A 19,178-nucleotide genomic window follows, 5' to 3' on the forward strand; every position below is an offset into this window, starting at 1 on the left:
AGTAATGGTGTCTCTGGGTCACAGTGTTTGCATAGTTTAATGGCTTTTGGAGTGTATTACCAAATAGCAATTATTTTCCTTATTTGTCTACATTGCCAATTGCCTCTCTCTAAGAGCATAGGTAAAAGTAGAAGTGACTGAGGTGTTATTCTTTTGGGCTTGCCAAAAATAACCACTCCAAATTATAAGCTTTTATCTGTCATCTATTAAGGCTTCAAATGATTAAAAGTCTTCTACTACCTTTTTTTCCTCTTGCTATCACTGAATCACTCAATCATGGACTAGGTAAGGAACAAAATATTCCTCATCACTTCCATCCTGTTAATTATCTCTTATCGTCTCAGTGTCCTACTATAACCCTTCCTATGACTTCTACTGTTGGTCCCCTTCCTCTCACATTTCCTCACTGAAATCTGGTCTCTTCAGGATGACTTTGCCTTTCTTTCCAAGTTTGTCTGCCTTCTCTCACATTTTCAAACAGATCATAGTTCCTCTCTTCCCAAGGAGTTCACAAACTATTATACCATCTTCCTCTCCTCCCCAACTTCTGTCATTACATTAGGAGAATTCAACATCCATCTGGATGCCTTCCCAAACTCTCTAATCTCTCAGTTTCTCAGTTTTCTTAAATTCCATGACTTCCTTTATTCTACCTTAGCCACACATAGGATCTCATCTTTACCACATTCATCATTATTCACAACTTGGATCTTAGCATTATCTACAAAGTGTTCCACTTTTTAAATTAAAAAAACCCTGACATTCTCCTATCTGATCATACCTCTCAATCCTTGTATTTCACCCTTTGCTTTACCTCTAAAATCTATTCTTTCCCTCATCTAGAATATCTGTCATGTAGAAAGTTCTCAGGTCACTAACCCTGCACTAAACTAATGCTATTATTAATCTTCATACTAAAGTAATCCAATTTTACTCTACATTATATTTTGTTATTTAATTCCTTTGCCCCTAGAACTACAATTGTTTATCCTTTACCAAATTTTAGGACTGGATAAATCCAATAACTTTCCTTCTCTACTCACATTATGCTGAATGGAGCTGGAAGAAGTCACACAACTATGTTAGTTGGACACTCTTTAAAGTCAGTTTTATCCAATGTTTCCTGAACCTTCTCTGTCACAAAGCATTTGGTTTTTCCTAAATGTTCTTTCCTTTATTCTTTCCTAAATTTTTTTCTGTTTCACTTCCTCACAGAAACTAAACCTTCTCTTCTCTCCTCAAGCCTCCAGTACCTACCCCTGTACCCTTTCCCTTTTGCCAGGGAACTTTATCTGTTCATTTCTATTTATCTATCAGAGTGAATGCTGTTATTATATGTCTATCAGCTACTTGTATTTCTTGGGTATCAGGCCTTAGTCAGAAATTTGCTTCAATAATTGTTTTCCTTCTTTTTTTTAGGTTTTTTTTTTTTTGCAAGGCAATGAGGTTAAGTGGCTTGCCCAAGGTCATACAGCTAGGTAATTATGAAGTGTCTGAGGTCAGATTTGAACTCAGGTACTTCTGACCCCAGGGCCAGTGCTCTATCCACTGCGCCACCTAGCCTCGCCAATTGTTTTCCTTCTAATTTTAAAAACATTTATGTTGTCTATGTAGAATCTTTAAAATTTCATATAATGAAAAGTGTTCCTTTTATCTCTTGTCATCCTCTTTATTCCTCTCTTGGTCAGGAGTCTTTCTGTTGCTTGTAGTTGTGAAAGATAAAACCTTTTTTCTAATCTGTTTAAGATATGACCTTTCATATCTAGGTCTTGTATTTTTTTTCCCACAATGAAGTTCAACTTTTTTTCCCCACAGTCAAGCAAAACAAGTTCCCCTATTGACCATGTCCAACAATGTGTCTCATTATGCATATTTAGTTCACTGTCTCTCCGTCCACTGCATTCTTCATGATCTGTCCTCTAGAATGAGGGTTATTCATGGTATTGATCAGATTTCTTTAAGTCTTTCACATTTTTTTTGCAATGTTGCTATTATAGTATAAATTACTCTACATTTGCTTGCTTCATTCTACATCAGTTCATACAAGTTCTCACAGATTTTCTTTGAAACCATCTTTCATAATATCATGTAGCACAATAGAATTCTAGTGCATTCATATACCATAATTTGTTCAACTGTTCTCTAATTAATGGGTGTCTCCTTAGTTTCCAATTATTTGCCACCAAATAAAAAACTGTGATATATATTTTTTGTATACATAGGACTTTTTTCTCTTTTTTTTAAAAAAATCAATTTGGTTTATAAGTCTAATCTAGGTACTATTTTGTATAGTTTTGGAGCTGATTGTCACATATTAAAGAGAATGATTGAAACTTAATTTCTGACAGACTCCTTCCCAGATTTCCCAGCAGTTATTTTCAAATAATGTGTCCTTACCCCAGCAGTTGGGAGTCTTCTATCCCCCGCCCCCGAAAATACTACTATGTTCATTTGCTCTGTCTTCCAATAAACTGTGCTTCACCATTTTTTTTCTTCTATTTAACCAGTACATGACAATTTTGATGATTACTATCTTATTGCATCTTTAGAAATCTGGTCTTGCTTTTCTTTCAGTTTTTCATTATTCTGGTTATAAAAACTGACCCTTTGGTGTTCAATTGCTATGTACCCAATAAGTAAATTCATTTATATTGTTTTGACAATTTTTATCTTATTGGCACATCTAAAGCATGAGAAATTAATATCTCTTTAATTATATAGGTCTGGTCTTGTTTTGTAAATCTTTCTCTTGCTTTTGATGTTTACATTTTCAAGTTTTATTCTTTTTTTAAAATCAGGAATGCTTGAAAGTCTTTTGTTCTATTAAATTTCTTTTTCTATCTCTTTCTGCTGTTTTTTTGGTAATATAAAGAGAAGCAGATCACTTATGTGGGTTTATTTTGTGTCCTGTTACTTTACTGATATTAAGTGCTTCATTTATTTTTCAATTGAATCCCTAAGTTTCCTTAGGTAAACTTTCACATTATCTGCGAAAAGTGATAATTTTGTTTCCTTTTTGCCTCAATTTATTTTTCTGTTCTTATTGTCGTGGCCAACATTTCTAGGATTATATATCAAATACAGAGGACATCTTTGCTTTACTCATTTTATTAGAAAGCCATCTAATATTTATTGTTCATGGATACTATTCGTTTTTGATCTTAAATACATGCTATTTATCATGTTAAGGGATAGTCTAATTTCCCCCTAAGTTTTAAAAAAAATGCTTTTTTTTTTAAAAACAGTGTTTTGTCAAATGATTTATCTGAATCTATTGATGTGGTTATTTGATTTTTATTGCTTTATTATTAATGTGGTTTATTATTTTGATTGTTTTCTTAATAGTGAATTATCCTTAAATCCCTAGTATAAATTCAATGTAATAATGAACAAAATTTTCAATAGTTTATTATCTCTTCATTAATATTTTATTCAATTTTTCCATGATTTTATTAGGAATAGTACTGTTTTCTTTCCCTTATTCTTCTCTATTTTAAGAATTGTTACCATATTTGCTTTGTAGAAGAGGTTTGGCTAGGTTCTCTTCTTTCCCTATCTTTGCAAATAAATTATGTATTATTGAAACAATTCATTTTTAAATCTATCTGATCTTGACCATTCTCCCCCCCATCCCCCCAAGGTCCTTTGGGCATACTCAATTTCTTTATTTCCAAGATTGAATTTTTTTAAGTTCTTGATTTTTTGTTCTGTTAATATGAGCATTTCAAAATTTCGTAAATATTCATCGAGTTTAAATTATCAGTTTTATTAGCATATGACAGAACAAAAGTTTCTAATATTTTCTGTATTTTCTCTCTATTTGTTATGAAGTCCTTTTCATTTTTCATATTAGATTTGATTTCCTTTACAGTTTTCTATTTTTTGTTTTCAATTTTATGTCTAATTTTCATAATGTTTTGTGTTTAGAGTCTTTTGATTTGCTGATTTTTTTTGTTATTTAAAAAATTACATCCCTAAATCTGTGATTTGTTTTTCCTTTCTTTTATTCATTGATAGCATTAGAGATACAATTTCCCCCCCGCTAAGAACTGCATTGACTGAATCCCAGAAGTTTTGGTTATTGTTTTATAATTATGGTTTAAAAATTACCTATTGTTTTTATGAATTTTTGATCTTCAAATTCTTTAATATTAAATTTTTTCTTCTCTAAGTTTGAATCCTTTCAAATCCCTTTATCGATCCTAATTTTTATCAAGCTTGTAGTGGGTAAAGGAATTTATTATTTCTGTTTTACTGTATTTATTCATGAGGTTTTTAAATACTAACTCAGGTTTAGTGTTTGTAGAGATGTCATGTAAAGCTGAGAAATATATGTATATATATTTAGTATTATATATTAACTATAAATTTTAAAGCTGCACTAAGACTTTGGGGATATCATAAATATTATTTTATGATTATATAATTATAGACCATATGAGATATTATTTATGTAATTATGTACATATAGTTTTACAGCTAATTTTTATTTATATAGATCTCTCTCTATATCTATCTTTCCATCTATTCACCTATCTATATTTAATATTTTAATTCCAATTCACTAATTGCCAGAGATCTATTTGGTACATACATAGATATGATATAATTTCATTACATATGATGTCTTTAAACATTGTTGTCTGAAGTCATGATTGCTACCTATGCTTTTTAAAAAATTATTTATTAATTTAAGGCAATGGGGTTAAGTGACTTGCCCAAGGTTACACAGCTAAGCTATTATTAAGAGTCTGAAGCTGGTCCTCAGGTCCTCCTGATTCCAGGACTTGTGCTCTATCCACTGGCCACCTAGCTGCCCCACCTATGTTTTTAAAAAAAATCACCTGAAGTATAATAAATTCTCCTTTAGTCCCTCATTTTAGTTATGTAAATCTTTGATTAAAGTGTATTTCCTGTGAATACCATATTGTTGCCTTTAGCCTTATAGTTAATTTAGCTATCTTGTGCAGTTTTATAGGTAATCCATCCTATTCACATTCATTCTAATGAATGTTAATTATGTATTCCCTTACATCAAGGTCTCTTAAACTTTTTCTTCTTTTCCTATCAATCCTGTCTTTACAGAGGAAAAAATAGTGAAGAAAGGGAAGAAATCTGATAAACACTTATAATTCATAAGTAAAGTGATCTGGTTCTTTCTCCTCTGTATCTCCTTTTTTTTGATATACCCAGACTCCATTCTGCAGTCCTAACAGTTCCTTTTTCTTTAAGCACATTCTATAAACAACCCTGAGACTATTTGCTTCTTGAATCTATTTTCCCTTATATACTCCTCTTTTCCTTTCCCAAATACTTATTGTTATCACTATTGAATAGAATACTTTTCTTCACCAAACTGTGTGCACTCAATCCTCATTCATTAGATTTGGGTAAGAATGATTTTATGATAATATACTTCTTCCTCTACTTCTTCTTTCATGTTTATATATATTTTTGTCAATATATCAATATACACAGTTTGCATGAAATAGTATTTTTCTCCTCCCTTCTCTTTCACATTTCTTCCCCAGATAATTCCTTCCATCTCCTTTCTTTTCTTTAAACCAACAAAATAAAACACCCAGGCAGTCTCTATGTTTACTTTCCCTTTAAAGATATTAGAAACCAAAAGGGAAACTTGTTTGTTTTCCAATTAGAATCTAAGCACTTTTGTTTTTTTTTCCTTTTAGCTCTAAGATTTAATGACTATTCCATTTCCATTTAATCCAGTATTTTTGTATGATCTCTAAAAGACAGTCATGCTCTGTCCCATTAAAAATAACTTTGCATTATTCTATACATTATAAATATCCTTTTCAGCTTTTTCCTCTGGGAGTTCTGTGACTTTTCTACTTTCCTATTAGGATCTACTAAAACACCCTTTGACTATCCTAGCTTGCCAATGAGGCCATATGGCTACCAAATTCTCATAATTAGTGTTTAGTAAAGTTAGAAATCTCTGATTTCCATTGTCTTCTCTTTTCCCTTTTAAAAAAATATAGCTCTATTCCTTTTCTCATTATGATGGTCAATTTAAATTTCATTATGATGGTCAATTCAAAACAGAAGCCAAAGGCTTCTTCTGAGAGAAACCACCAGATCCAGGAGTACTTTTCTTTAACAATGCTTTGTTTGTTCAATGCTTTAATTCTTGGCAGCTTCCTTTTGGTCTATAGTGTTTGCTTCTTTTCTGCACCTTTTCTTGTCCTTGAAATGGTTCCAGTAAGAACTATTCCAACAACCGAAGTTTTACTTCTAGCAGTCTGTTAATTTGTCTATTTTTAATCTCTTAAATCTGATCTGCCTAAGGTTCTGTGTTTAGGCACCAGTCTCTTCTGGAAGTGTTATCAAAGACAAGCTTAACAATACAGTGACCCAAGACAACTCTGAAAGTCTTATGATGAAGAGAAAGAGCTGATGGTTTTTTCAGACTACAGGTTGAAGCATACTTTTTTTAAAACTTTATTTTTCTTGAGTTTCACTTTTTGGGGAAAGTATGTTTTCTTTAACAACATGTCAATAATGGAAATGTTTTGCATGACTATTCATGTATAACACATGTTTAATCGCTTGCTTTCTCCATGGGGAGGTCTGGGGAGGGAGGAAGAGAGAGAATTTGGAACTTAAGATTTTAAAAATCAACATTAAAAATGATTTTTTACATGTAGTTGTCAAAAAATGAAATACTAAAATAAATAAATAAATAATGATCTTAAAGACAAGTTTAAATAAATAAATAATGATCTTAAAGACAAGCTTAAGTAGCAGAAAGATGGCAGGACTGATACTAAGGAGATCTAAGGTTGATTCATGTTCTGCCATGACTAAACTGTGTGTCTTGGAGCAAGTCACTTACCCTCTTTGGACTTCTTTCCTTAATTATAAAATTAAAAGTTGGAACTACATGATTCATAAAACCCCTTGCTACTTTAACAATGGACAATTCATTCATTCTTCTCATTCACTAAAATGCCCACTGGTAGAGCCTTTGTCCTTTTTGTGTAGCAGTAGATAGAGTAGTGTACTGTTGTGTAACCTGACAAGTCACTTCGTTTGTTTGCTTCATTTCTCTCAATTATAAAATGGGAATAATGATAATAGTACCCACTTCCCAGGGTGGTTGTGATGTTTGTTAAAAAAAAAAAAGCTAGGCACAATTCCTGGTTGTATATACACACACACTCTCTCTATATATAATTACTTGTTTTGTCTTCTTTTTTTCTTCTTTCTTTTTAAAATAAGATTTTATTTTCATTAATAAGAATTTTTTTATCTTTTGTTTCCCTCTCCTATCTATTGGGGGGAAAAAAAGGAAAAACAAAGTCAATGTTCACAAATATACTGAGACAACAAAACAGACTCCTACATTGGTCTTGTTCAAAAATATGTTTCATTCTGGTTAATAAGTCAGCTTTCTGTCAGGAGGCTGGTAGCATTCTTCATCATTAGCCCTCTGTAATCATGATTGATCATTTTGTTAATTAGAGGTCTTAAATTTTTCAAAGCTGTCAGATGTCGATCTACTCGACTTAAACATTTTCTGAGTTCTGAATTTCTTTTCCCTCCAAGTTTACTCAACATCTTTAGTTTATGTAGCTGAAAGCTAACTGTTGATGACTGCTTAAGGTATGGGATACAAAACACACATTGGCTTCTGTTTCAGAGATGGAGCCCTGGGACCTAGCATCATTGGTGGAACTTGGATTAAGATAAGAAAAAAGAAATGACAAGGCAGGAGAAAATGGATAGTCAGTGGCTAAGGAGCATAATGAGACCTTGGTCCTTAGGGCATGGCTACACTTGTCTCTTGACATCTGATATTTTCTCTTATTGTCTTCCACACCTAGAATATTTACCCTTTTCACCTCTGTCTCCAGGATTCCCTTGGTTCTTTCATGTCTCTGCTAAAATTTCACCTTCTCTAGGAAGTTTTTCCCAATGTCTCTTATCTAGTGGAAATTGGTTGATTATTTCCTGTGCATAATTTGTTTGCACATAGTTGTTTGCATGTTGTCTTCCTCATTAGAATGTGAACTCCTTGAGGGAAGGTAGGGACTGTCCTTTACCTTTCTGTATATATGTAGCTCTTAGTACAATGCTGAGTACATAGTAAACATTTAATAAATGTTATTGACTCACTGACCTCAGCTAAGTTCCTTTTTTTTGGTGGGCATCCTAGAATTTGAGTCAATAACCATAAATCCCTCTCCCCCCATCAGGTTTTTTTTTTTTTTTTAGGTTTTTTGCAAGGCAAATGATGTTAAGTAGCTTGCCCAAGGCCACACAGCTAGGTAATTATTAAGTGTCTGAGACCAGATTTGAACCCAGGTACTCCTGACTCCAGGGCCGATGCTTTATCCACTACCGCCACCTAGCTGCCCCCCAATCAGGTTTTAAGAGTAGGGGGATAAATTCTCTACTTTTATCCCCCCAGAGAAAAATGGAGGCACCTGCAGGCTATCAATATCATACTCATAATAGTTAGTGTGTATATAGAGATTCAAGATTTTCAATGTTTTTCCATATATTTTGTCGATTGATCCTTACAACATCCCTGTGAGGTAGATGCTATATTTTTTACTTATGAGGAGACTGAAGCTGAGAGATTGTTCAATGATTTTCTCAGGGTCACACACAGCTTACTCAGCTTCTGATACAGGATTTGAATTTGGGTCTTTCTGAATCCAAGGCAAACACTTCAGTTACTAAATTAACTACCTGTCTAATATGAGTTCCAGATCAAAAGCTGACCATATTCTTCCTAGAGAGGTATGAGGGAAGCATTGCATAGCAGAATAGCAAAAACAGGTCCTTTAAATCCAAACTCCGACCTCAAATTTAATGACCTGATGAAGAAAAGGGAATTGAGTGAAGAACTGGAGTGACTCTCTTCTCTGAGAGAAAAATATCTATAGAAAAACATTTTATGAAATGTTGAAGTCTGAAATACTGAGATATACCAGGAAAATGCAAGACTAGCTGAGAATGGAGATATTGTTAAGAGATGGCTTAGGATATTTGGGAGCTCAGAGAAAGAAGTGAGCTGTGTTTGAGAACATCTAAATGCTAGGGAGGAGTTTTTTTCCTTGACATTTCTGCTGTAGGGTCAATTGATGCAGGGAGCTACTGAGGGAATCTTTAGGGTGCTACCAGAGAATAGGAAGTTTTCTGGTGACCGGGTAGTGAGTGTTAGCAGAGACCCACTGTTATTTGGCATGAATGGAATATTTGGTCATTCAGATGAGCAATTACCATTACCAGATAGGTAAAAGCTGTAATACCTGTCATGTACAGGGCTATCATTCAGTTGTTCAATCTTGTTCAGTTCTTTGGTATACTATATGGGGTTTTCTTGGCAAAGATATTGCAGTGGTTTTCCATTTCCTTCTCTAGTGGATTAGACAAACAGAAGTTAAATGACTCGCCCAGGGTTACACAGTTATTGAGTATGAGGGTACATTTGAACTCATGTCTTTCTGGCTCTAGGCTTAGAATTCTCTCCACTGAGCCATCTAGCTGTCTCCAATGTATTAACTCTTTCTCTTACTTGTATTAACATTTGGTCTCTCAGGGATAAGATGTTCATGTCAATCCCATATCCCTTGCCTTCATACAAATTCTCCCAGGACCAGAAAAACAGGTCCTAATGAAATCTGGAATCAGCATACTAGTATTTTCTGTCATAATTTTTCCAACTACATTTGCTTCAGGTTTTTCTATCCCAAGAGAAAGTTATTAGAGGGACACTGGTCAAAGTAACAGAATAGCCAAGAGAAGACTTTTGTTAGGAAAAGACACCAATAAAGAACAACAAGCATTTTTTAAGTACTGACTATGTGCTTTCCACTAAAAGTGGAAAGAAAGACAGTGCCTGCCCTTAAGGAACTTACATTTTAAAGGAGGGAGGATATATTTTAAAGGAAGCTGATAAAGAAGGGAGGGGAGATAAAGGTACTTGGGGCAAGGCATAGTAAAGAAAGTCTGGGTGTAATTAGGAGTGCAAAGCATAGCTGGCCAGAGACTCTTCCTTAAAATGGAGAAACCAACCAATTAACGGGAGAGGTTTCAGGGTCAAGGTTGCTTCCAATGTGTGAATTCCACAATGAAGAGGTTTGGTGATGGTAGTGGTGGAGGATCAGAATTGGAGAAAGTCTGAGAGAGTCAAGAGTGCAGCCCTGAAAGAACATATAATGTTCTAGAGAGTCTTCAATGGGGTGGGGTTGGAATATATTGGGGTGGGGGATAGTGGGGAAGAGCCTACTATGTAACAGGCATTGTTCTTGGGTACTCCAGCTACAAATACAAAGAATAAAATAATCCCAAATCATGAAGAGCTTACATTCTGAGAAAAATGAAATTTGATTTAGTATCTTATATTTTATTCTGTTCTGTCCTTGAATCTATTTGGTAAGCCATGTTTCTTTGTCTCCAAGTTAAGTTTGGAAGTGCATGAATTTGAAAGTTCCAGTTTCCTCTCTGAGTTAAGTTGAAAAGTTGTCCCTATAAATTACTTTAATTGAAAGAAAACTATCATCTCTGTACCACAAGCGTCCCTTGTACAATTGGAATACTGATCTGTTATCTGTATGATCTGTTATTGCTGTGACACCAGCTAGTCATGCAGCAAGACATCAACAATGAGTTTTTCATAGCAATAAGATAGAAGGAGGGATTATTGCTCATCCTGCATTCCAGACTTCCATCCAATCACAGTGCTTCTCATCATCTATGACACTTCAGACTTTGGAACTAATCATATTGTTTTCCTTCTGTGATGCATTCTGTTCTTTGTTCTCTTATATTTCCCTAAACTATATGAAGACTAGGTTCCACATTGTTTGACTCACTGAAGAGGTGAAAAGATCTGTTTCACTGGTAATTGGAATTCCTTACCAGTAAATGGAGTGTGCTGAGAACTTTGTCCTTCAGTTTACCTTAAGTTCAATCTTGACTACTGTTCCCCCCCCTTTTTTTTTTTTTTTGCAAGGCAATGGAGTTAAGTGGCTTGCCCAAGGCCACACGGCTAGGTAATTATTAAGTGTCTGAGACCGGTTTTGGACCCAGGACTCCAGGGCCCTTGCTTTATCCACTGCGCCACCTAGCCACCCCCTTTCCCTTTTTTTTAAAAAAACAAAAAAATTTACTTTAGGCGGTATAATCACATATATACAAAAATCTTTTCCCAACAAGTGGGAGGCATAATTCATCCTACTCCTGTTCTCCTCCAATCCCACCCCAGCTTTTGGGCACAAGGTTCATAATTTAACTCATTCCTGTACTTCTCAGTCCTAGTGCCAATGAAGCCAATGAAGAAGAAACAAGTTGATATATAAACATATAGAGAATAAATACAAGTAAATCTTGAGGCAACTTAGTTTGGTTTTAGAAAGCTCTAACTGCGGGCAGCTAGGTGGTGCAGTGGACAGAGCACCAGCCCTGGAGTCAGGAGGACCTGAGTTCAAATGTGACCTCAGACACTTAATAATTACCTAGCCGTGTGGCCTTGGGCAAGCTACTTAACCCTACTTGCCTTGCAAAATCCTAAAAAAAAAAAAAGCTTTAACTGTTAGAAAGTTTTTCTTTCATGGAATTAAAATGTCTGTCCTTGCATTCTACCTGATATTCCTTCAGGGTTAAGCATAACAAATCTTTTTCTTCTTCTACCTGAGAGGTCTCTAAATTCTTGAAGCCTTTTCCCCAGCTTAAATACACCCAGGATGTCCAACCAATCATAGACTTCAGTCCATTCATCATCTTGGTTGTCTTTCCAGATGTCGACTTCTCCTAAATTCCTTAGTTCCTAGTGTGTGTGTGTGTGTGTGTGTGTGTGTGTGTGTGCATGCATGTATGCTGGTGAACCTCTTTTGGCAATCTGGTGAAGCCTATGAATCCCTTCTTAGAATAATAATTTAAATAATTGAAGAAATTACTAAAATTCAGCTACAGGTGAATGAAGATAGAACTATCATTTTTTTTCCCCATGTAAGTTCTCAAACCCCCCGAAAGCTAGCTATATAAAATTGTATATAGACCTCAGGTGAAGAACATCTACTCCAGATATAACATGGGTTATGGGTATTCTTCCTATAATATACAGTATCCAAAAGAAAACACAATATTTCAGGTGAGGTCTCACTGGGTCAGAAAGCAAAAGAATGCAAAACTCTTATCTACTTCATTTTGAGTATTGCCTTTTAAAATACAGCCTAAGCTTGCATTAGTTTTCCCCCCTCCCCACTCATTGGTTTTGCCCTTATATTCAGAAAATGTCCTTCAACTTTTAGTTTTTTATTTTGTATTTCTTCTTTTTGAAGAGGAAGGAGGAAGGGGGCATATACATTCACAAATATGATCTTTTCCCCAAACCAGTTTTCATTCACCACCAAAGATCTTTCTCCTCAGATATTAAATCTTTTGAATGTGTTTTCCTACCTTTGTGACTCTCTTATCTTATTGATCAGGTCATCTGCATGCAATACATTGTCAAGCTACCAAATAGGAAAACAAAAATGCCTAGAACTTTAGCCAGATCTTTTTCCAGAATTTAGAAAAGGAAGCAGTGATCACTAAAAGCCAGAATAATAGCAAGAAAGCAAATGACAGTCTCTAGTGCTGTCATCAGAATAATGTAGGCTAAATGATCAAATATTAAAGTGACTCAGAATTGGTTCCAAAGAGAAGTGTTTGAAAAATTTCGTTGTTTTCCTCTTTTTAAGTAAGAAGAGGAATTGTTCTTCCCACTTTAGACATAAGGCTCCCAAAGCACTATTCTGATTCAGCCATGGTATTTAAAACTGCTTTGGACTGTTATAATTCCCTCTCTCTGTACAGTTCTCTTATATCTAGGAACCACCAGTTTTCTGTTGTCTGGAATAATATTAAGGCTTTAATATTTTTCCTGGATATAATGTCATCTTTTGTCCTTATGCTAGCAGTTATTACATCTCTGCAAGAGCTTTAAAATAAAATTACACTGATGTTTTCTAAACTGGAACATTTTCTTTTTCTTTTGTCTTTAAAGATAAAGTATAAACTGATTCAGTCATTCTGGAGAGCAATTTGGAACTATGTCTGAAGGAAAATAAAGTTGTGCATACCCTTTGATTTAGAACTATCAACACTAGGTCTATATCCCAAAGAGATCATAAAAACCAAGAAAAACTTCATATATTCAAAAATATGTACAGCAGCTCTTTTTGTAGTGGCAAAGAACTGGAAATTGAGGGGATGCCCATCCATTGGGGAAAGGCTAAACAAATTATGATATATGGAAGTTATATAGTATTTTTTCTGTAAGAAATCATGAGTGCATGGACTTTAGAGAAGCAAAGAAAGATTTGCATGAGCAGAACCAAAAGCACATTATGCATATTATCAACAACATTGTGAGATGATCAACTGGATGTGGCTCCTTTCAACAGTTCAATAATCAAGGAAAATCCTGGAAAATGCCATCCATATCCAGAGAACAAACTAAGAATTCTGAATGCAAAGCATGCTATGTTCACTTTTTAAAAAAACTCCTATTATATATTTATATTTTTTATGTTATATATTATTTATATAATATTATATATTTTCCTTTCTTTCTCATGGGTTTTTCCTTCCTTTAATTCTAATTCCTCTCTTACAATATGACTAAAATGAAAATATGTTAAGCATGATTGTACATGTACAACTTTTACCAGTTTGCTGTCATGGGAAGAAGGGAGAGAAGGGAGGGTGGTAGAAATATGAGGAACTCATAAACTTGCAAATGAATGAATGTTGAAAACTACCTTTGCAGTAATTGAAAAAATTAAATAAAATTTCAATAAAGGTTTAAAAAGGTAAAATATGTAATGTTTATAGGAAATTAAAATATTTCAAGGGAATCTGTCATCTCACTGATGATGGTACTTCCTCCAAAAAGATAAATCTCAACTCATTCATGTCTACTTCATCATCTCCATTTTTTTTTTAGGTTTTTTGCAAGGCAATGGGGTTAAGTGGGTTGCCCAAGGTCACATGGCTAGGTAATTATTAAGGCCAGATTTGAACTCAGGTACTCCTGACTCCTGGGTTGGTGCTCTATCCACTGCGCCACCTAGCCACCCCCATTCATGTCTGCCTAATCTGTGCATTTTTTGTCATTTTTTTTCTCCCATAAATCTGTAAATTCATTCAAAGACTACTGGCCCTTTTCAAATTCCCTTGAATATCACATGGACACCAATGGAGTGTGTGTAAGTTTATATTTGGTATGCCTCATACTTGCCAGATAATTAACTCATCTTTTTTTCCTCATATACTTTCTATGACAAAATGGAATCTTCAAAAATGTCAAAATTTTGGGAAATGCAGGGTTAAATTGAACTCTTAAATCAAATTACAATTGCATTTTCAGAAAGTCCTTCCTGTTAATCAGTGTCTATTTTCAATTATCTTCAAGTTATCTGATGTACATTTATATATTTGTACAGTTGTTTAAATGTTGTCAACCCTATAAGACTGTGAATTCCTTGAAAGACTAATTTTTTGATCTTCTTTGTATCCCCAGCACTTACTTTAGTACTTGACAGATAGAAAACAAGAAATGATTTTTGATTGCTCTGACTTGAAATAGTCATAGATGTCAGTGATTTGAGGAACTTTAATATTTTATACAATTTATACAAGTACAATTATGCTACCCATAGAGGTCAGTATTTACCTTTTAGACAGATTTTCAGGAACTAGATTAGTTCTTATTGTGCTCCTAATGGCAATTACTCAGTAAAACATTTTTTATGTAACTAATGAATCTGTGATGAAGCCAACAGATTCCCTCCTGTTGTATATGCCCCTTGAAAGATCTTCAATTAGAGAAAATGGAAAGAAACATCTAAAATTTCAAGAGCTTAGTTTATATAGCAAATGGACATTCCAAATCAATGAGGGTACTATCAAAATGATGTCAGTAATAATTTTTTTCCTTCAGAAAATAACTTCATACTTTGAATTCTCATATACAACTGCAAAGTTGGCACAAAGTCAGAGACTTGGGAAAAACCAGAAGGATGACTGTGTCTGTCATGACCTTGATATTTACATTATTATCTTCCCAATCATGCAAAATCTCTACCTTTGCACGCAGCTGTTACTGGAAAGGTATTTGGTGGGGGGGAGGGGGAGATAATGTGATTACATACTTGACTCTAGTGTTGACAACAGTTTGAATTAATTGCCTCAACAGTAAACTGAGCAATTTTTGTAGATCACGCAAACCTGTCAAAAAGAGGAGTTTAAAAATCTCAAGATCACCCATTCAAGTATGCTTCCTGATTAACCTTTAAAATATATGAAAGAATTAACATTAAAGGAACTCAGACTTTTTAAAAAAATGTCCAATTTCTAGAATATATAGCATGCACTACAATTTTACAAAGAAAAACAAATATAACAATCTGCCTAGTAATGTTATTCTTATAAAAAATAAGTAATTATATATATCAATCTTAAAAATGAAACAATAAGAGTAGTGTTTCTTTAAAACATTTGAAATACTACTGGTAGGAAAAAACGCTTCTGGAGAATATTTTTTAAATTGTTGATTGTAACCCTTCTAATTATTTTTTTCTAATTTTAGCTTATGTGAAACTTTTTTTCCCTATTGGCTATTGTGCTAGTAATATCAGAAAGATGACGTCTTCCCCCATCAGATTTTTTTTTAGGTTTGTTTTTTTTTTTTTGCAAGGCAAACAGGATTAAGTGGCTTCCCCAAGGCCACACAGCTAGGTAATTATTAAGTGTCTGTGACCGAATTTAAACCCAGGTACTCCTGACTCCAGGGCCAGTGCTTTATCCACTACACCACCTTAGCCGCGCCCTCATCAGATTTTAATTCTGTTCACAATACATAGAATGCACTATGACAATATGTCTATTTTTATTGGAGGATTTCAAATAGAGAATAGATAATTGTTTCATGGAGGGCTAGTATATTGGACACATTATTGTGGGAATTCTTGGGAACAGGTTGGACCCGATGGGCACTCTTCCAGATCTGAAATTCTTTTGATTTGATTTCCCTGTTTTACATCTTCCACCTCTCCAACCTTATCTGAGAATACTTTCCTTCACGTTCTTATTAAGTTAGATAACTTGCTATTTTCTAAACTTGACAAGAGCTTGCTAACTTCCTTGACCTAGTTCAAATTATTCCCTATCTCTACCTCTTGAAATCCTATCCATCCCTTCAAGAATAAATTTAAATGCTACTTTTTAAAATTATGCCTTGCCTAATCCCTCAATCAAAAACAATAATATCTTTTTAATAGATTAACTTACTTTGGTCATATACACATATTCTACTTTATAATATGGTGCCTTATGTACATGACTAATCTCAGCTTTATTCTAAGCTCTTTGAGGGTAGAGTCTTTGCTTAACTGTTTAACCTTATAGCCCAACATAGTGGTCTTACTTATAGGAAAGAGGTTAGGTACTAGATTCTTCATTTTATTAGTCTAGGTAATTCCTACAGGAAACTGTCTCTGTCTCTCTCTGTCTCTCTCTCTGTCTCTCTCTGTCTCTCTCTGTCTCTCTGTCTCTCTGTCTCTCTCTCTCTCTCTCTCATTCTCTTATCCTCTCCCTCTCTTTATTCAGATGAACATCTCTTCAATTCATCATCTTTGATGATTATGGCACTAAAGGTTAAATTGACCACCCAACATCACGAAGCAGGTAAGGACTTGAGTGAAGATTTCTTAGATATTTTGACATAAATCCTGTGTTTACACTAAGAAGGTATGCATTGCCACACACATTTGGGAGGTAGGATCCAGAAGATAGCAGTTGCAGCTACCCAACCACCATAGAAAGTTTAGTTTTCTCCCTAGGCACAGTCTAGTATTGAGTGGAAGACATAATCATGAATGAGAATAGGAAACTCTATCACCTGGTTCTTATTGATTGAAAAGGATCAAGTTAGGAGCTGGCAATGTCTACTTGTGGATGAAATGTTAATAAAAATGATGAAAAGGACTGATGGATTGCTGAGGGTATTCCATTTTATTAGATATCTCTGTTTTGATTCAAGACTCATTTCAGACTATTCTTTGAATCTGGTCTGGTCATTCACATGCATAGCATGAGAGCTTCTAAAATCTAATTTTGTAATGACTACATTTCCTTGATTAACAAGCCTATTTTACTTCTTTTAAAAAAGGAAATGAATTTAGTCATATACTACCTAGTCTTGATCAAAATGTATGAATTTTTTAGGATTTCTTCTTCCTTATCAGTGAGTTCATATATTCTCAAGAGTTTCAGTCTAGAATTGGCTCAATGAACAAGCTTCTTGGTATTTAATATGGGAAGAATCTGATTTTTTAAAAATTTGCTTGTTTTTTTAGCTCTTAGCCTGTGATTACAACAGTATAGGGAATCATCTCAAGAATGTTTAAAAATAGAGCATAGATTATATTAGAAATGAAATGAGAAATAAAAATCGAAAACTGGCAAAGGAAACTAAAGAGACTGAGGTTTTGTAGAATTGTTGGAAATGCTTCAAAATGAGTCAAAACTGAGAGTTAATGGAACATTTAATGAATGACTATTTCAGTTATCAGGAGAAAGCTAGCAACTCATGATCAAGTCATAGACTTGCTCAGCACAATTCACTATGCTGTATGCTCAGGGAATTTTCTTTTCTAAATAGCAAACATTTATTGAATATTCAGTTAAGATGGATGCTATTTTATTCATTAATTAAAAAAATTATAGCCTAATATAATTTAAAAAATTAAAATTTAATGATGAGACAGAAATTTTTGTTGTATTATACAAAGATAGCAGCTTTCATGATCAAATCAGATAATGAATTAATGGTTGAACCAAAGTGAAGGTAACTGATAGGTCTCAAGCCCACTGGTGAGTTAAGGGGATGTCTCCCCAAGTCTCTGAAGACTTCCCCTGGTGGAAAGGGTATGAACAACATGTTCCTAAGGCCATGAAGATCCCTAACGCAGGCACTGTGGAGCACTTAGAGCTTGATTAGATGTCAAAGTTGCCACAATCAACCACTGTATCCTGGGTCATTGCCAGTCATTTTGAATTTTGTCTTGCCACTGGATTTCAATGATTTTGAAAGAGAATAAATTTGATGACTTTACGTTTGCAAGTCAAGCCATCTCTTCCCAATGTTATTGGCTCTTCCAAAAATGAAGTATGAATACTCACAAGGTATTATGAACTTTAATTCTTCAACTGGATCATAGAAATTAGCTAACAGAGCTTATTCTTGTGGTATATACATAACCATGCTTAAACATTGAATCTATTTATTTATTTTTTCAAATGCTGGTTTTGAAAAGGTTCTACATGTAGCAAGTAACATTGGAAAAAATTGAGTTAATTAAAGCCTGGAAGACAGGAAAATGATTTAATTCCTTTAATTAATAAGTGTGGTCTTTTAACTGTCACCTTTAATCTATCATAATTTCAAAACAAGGGTCAGCACTGGAAGTGAATAGAATACTGGATGTGCAGTCTCCATGAGTTTGACTCTGGTCTCAGATACATTCTAGCTATGTGACCCAGGGCAAATCATTATGAATGGGAGAAGGAAATAGCAAACCAATCTAGTATCTTTGCCAAGAAAACCCCAAAAAGGTAGCAAAGAGTTGGATACTACTAAACAACGACTTGCAATGTAATCTGATTTTAGTTTTCAATTCATCAAAAGACTCTTTAAATTTATAGACCAAAATTCTCACACCATCCCTGTAAATGCCCAAATTCATCAATTTTCCCACTGAAAACATAGTTTTAAAAGTATCCTGTTCAAATCTCTCATCAGTGGTAGTAATCATTGACTTTAAAAGTAGATCAAATCAATTTATTCTATTCTGTTCCTCTTTCATTTTAAAACTATGCTGGTACTCAATATATCATTAATATAAATATATTTTATTTTAGTCCCAGTTCATTGAATTGTTTCAGTTGTTTTAGGTAACTTAAGGCACAATGGACAGAGCACTGGACCTGGAGTAGGGAAGATCTGAGTTTATATCCAGCCTTAGACACTTACTAGTTATGTGACTCTGGGCAAATCATTTAACCTCTGCTCAATTTCCTCAACTGTAAAATAGGAATAATACCATATCACATAGGGGTTTTGTGAGACTCAATTGTAATTAGATTTATAAAAGCACTTG

The sequence above is a fragment of the Macrotis lagotis genome, chromosome 2 (genome assembly GCF_037893015.1).
Source record: "Macrotis lagotis isolate mMagLag1 chromosome 2, bilby.v1.9.chrom.fasta, whole genome shotgun sequence".
Classification (NCBI taxonomy): domain Eukaryota; kingdom Metazoa; phylum Chordata; class Mammalia; order Peramelemorphia; family Peramelidae; genus Macrotis; species Macrotis lagotis.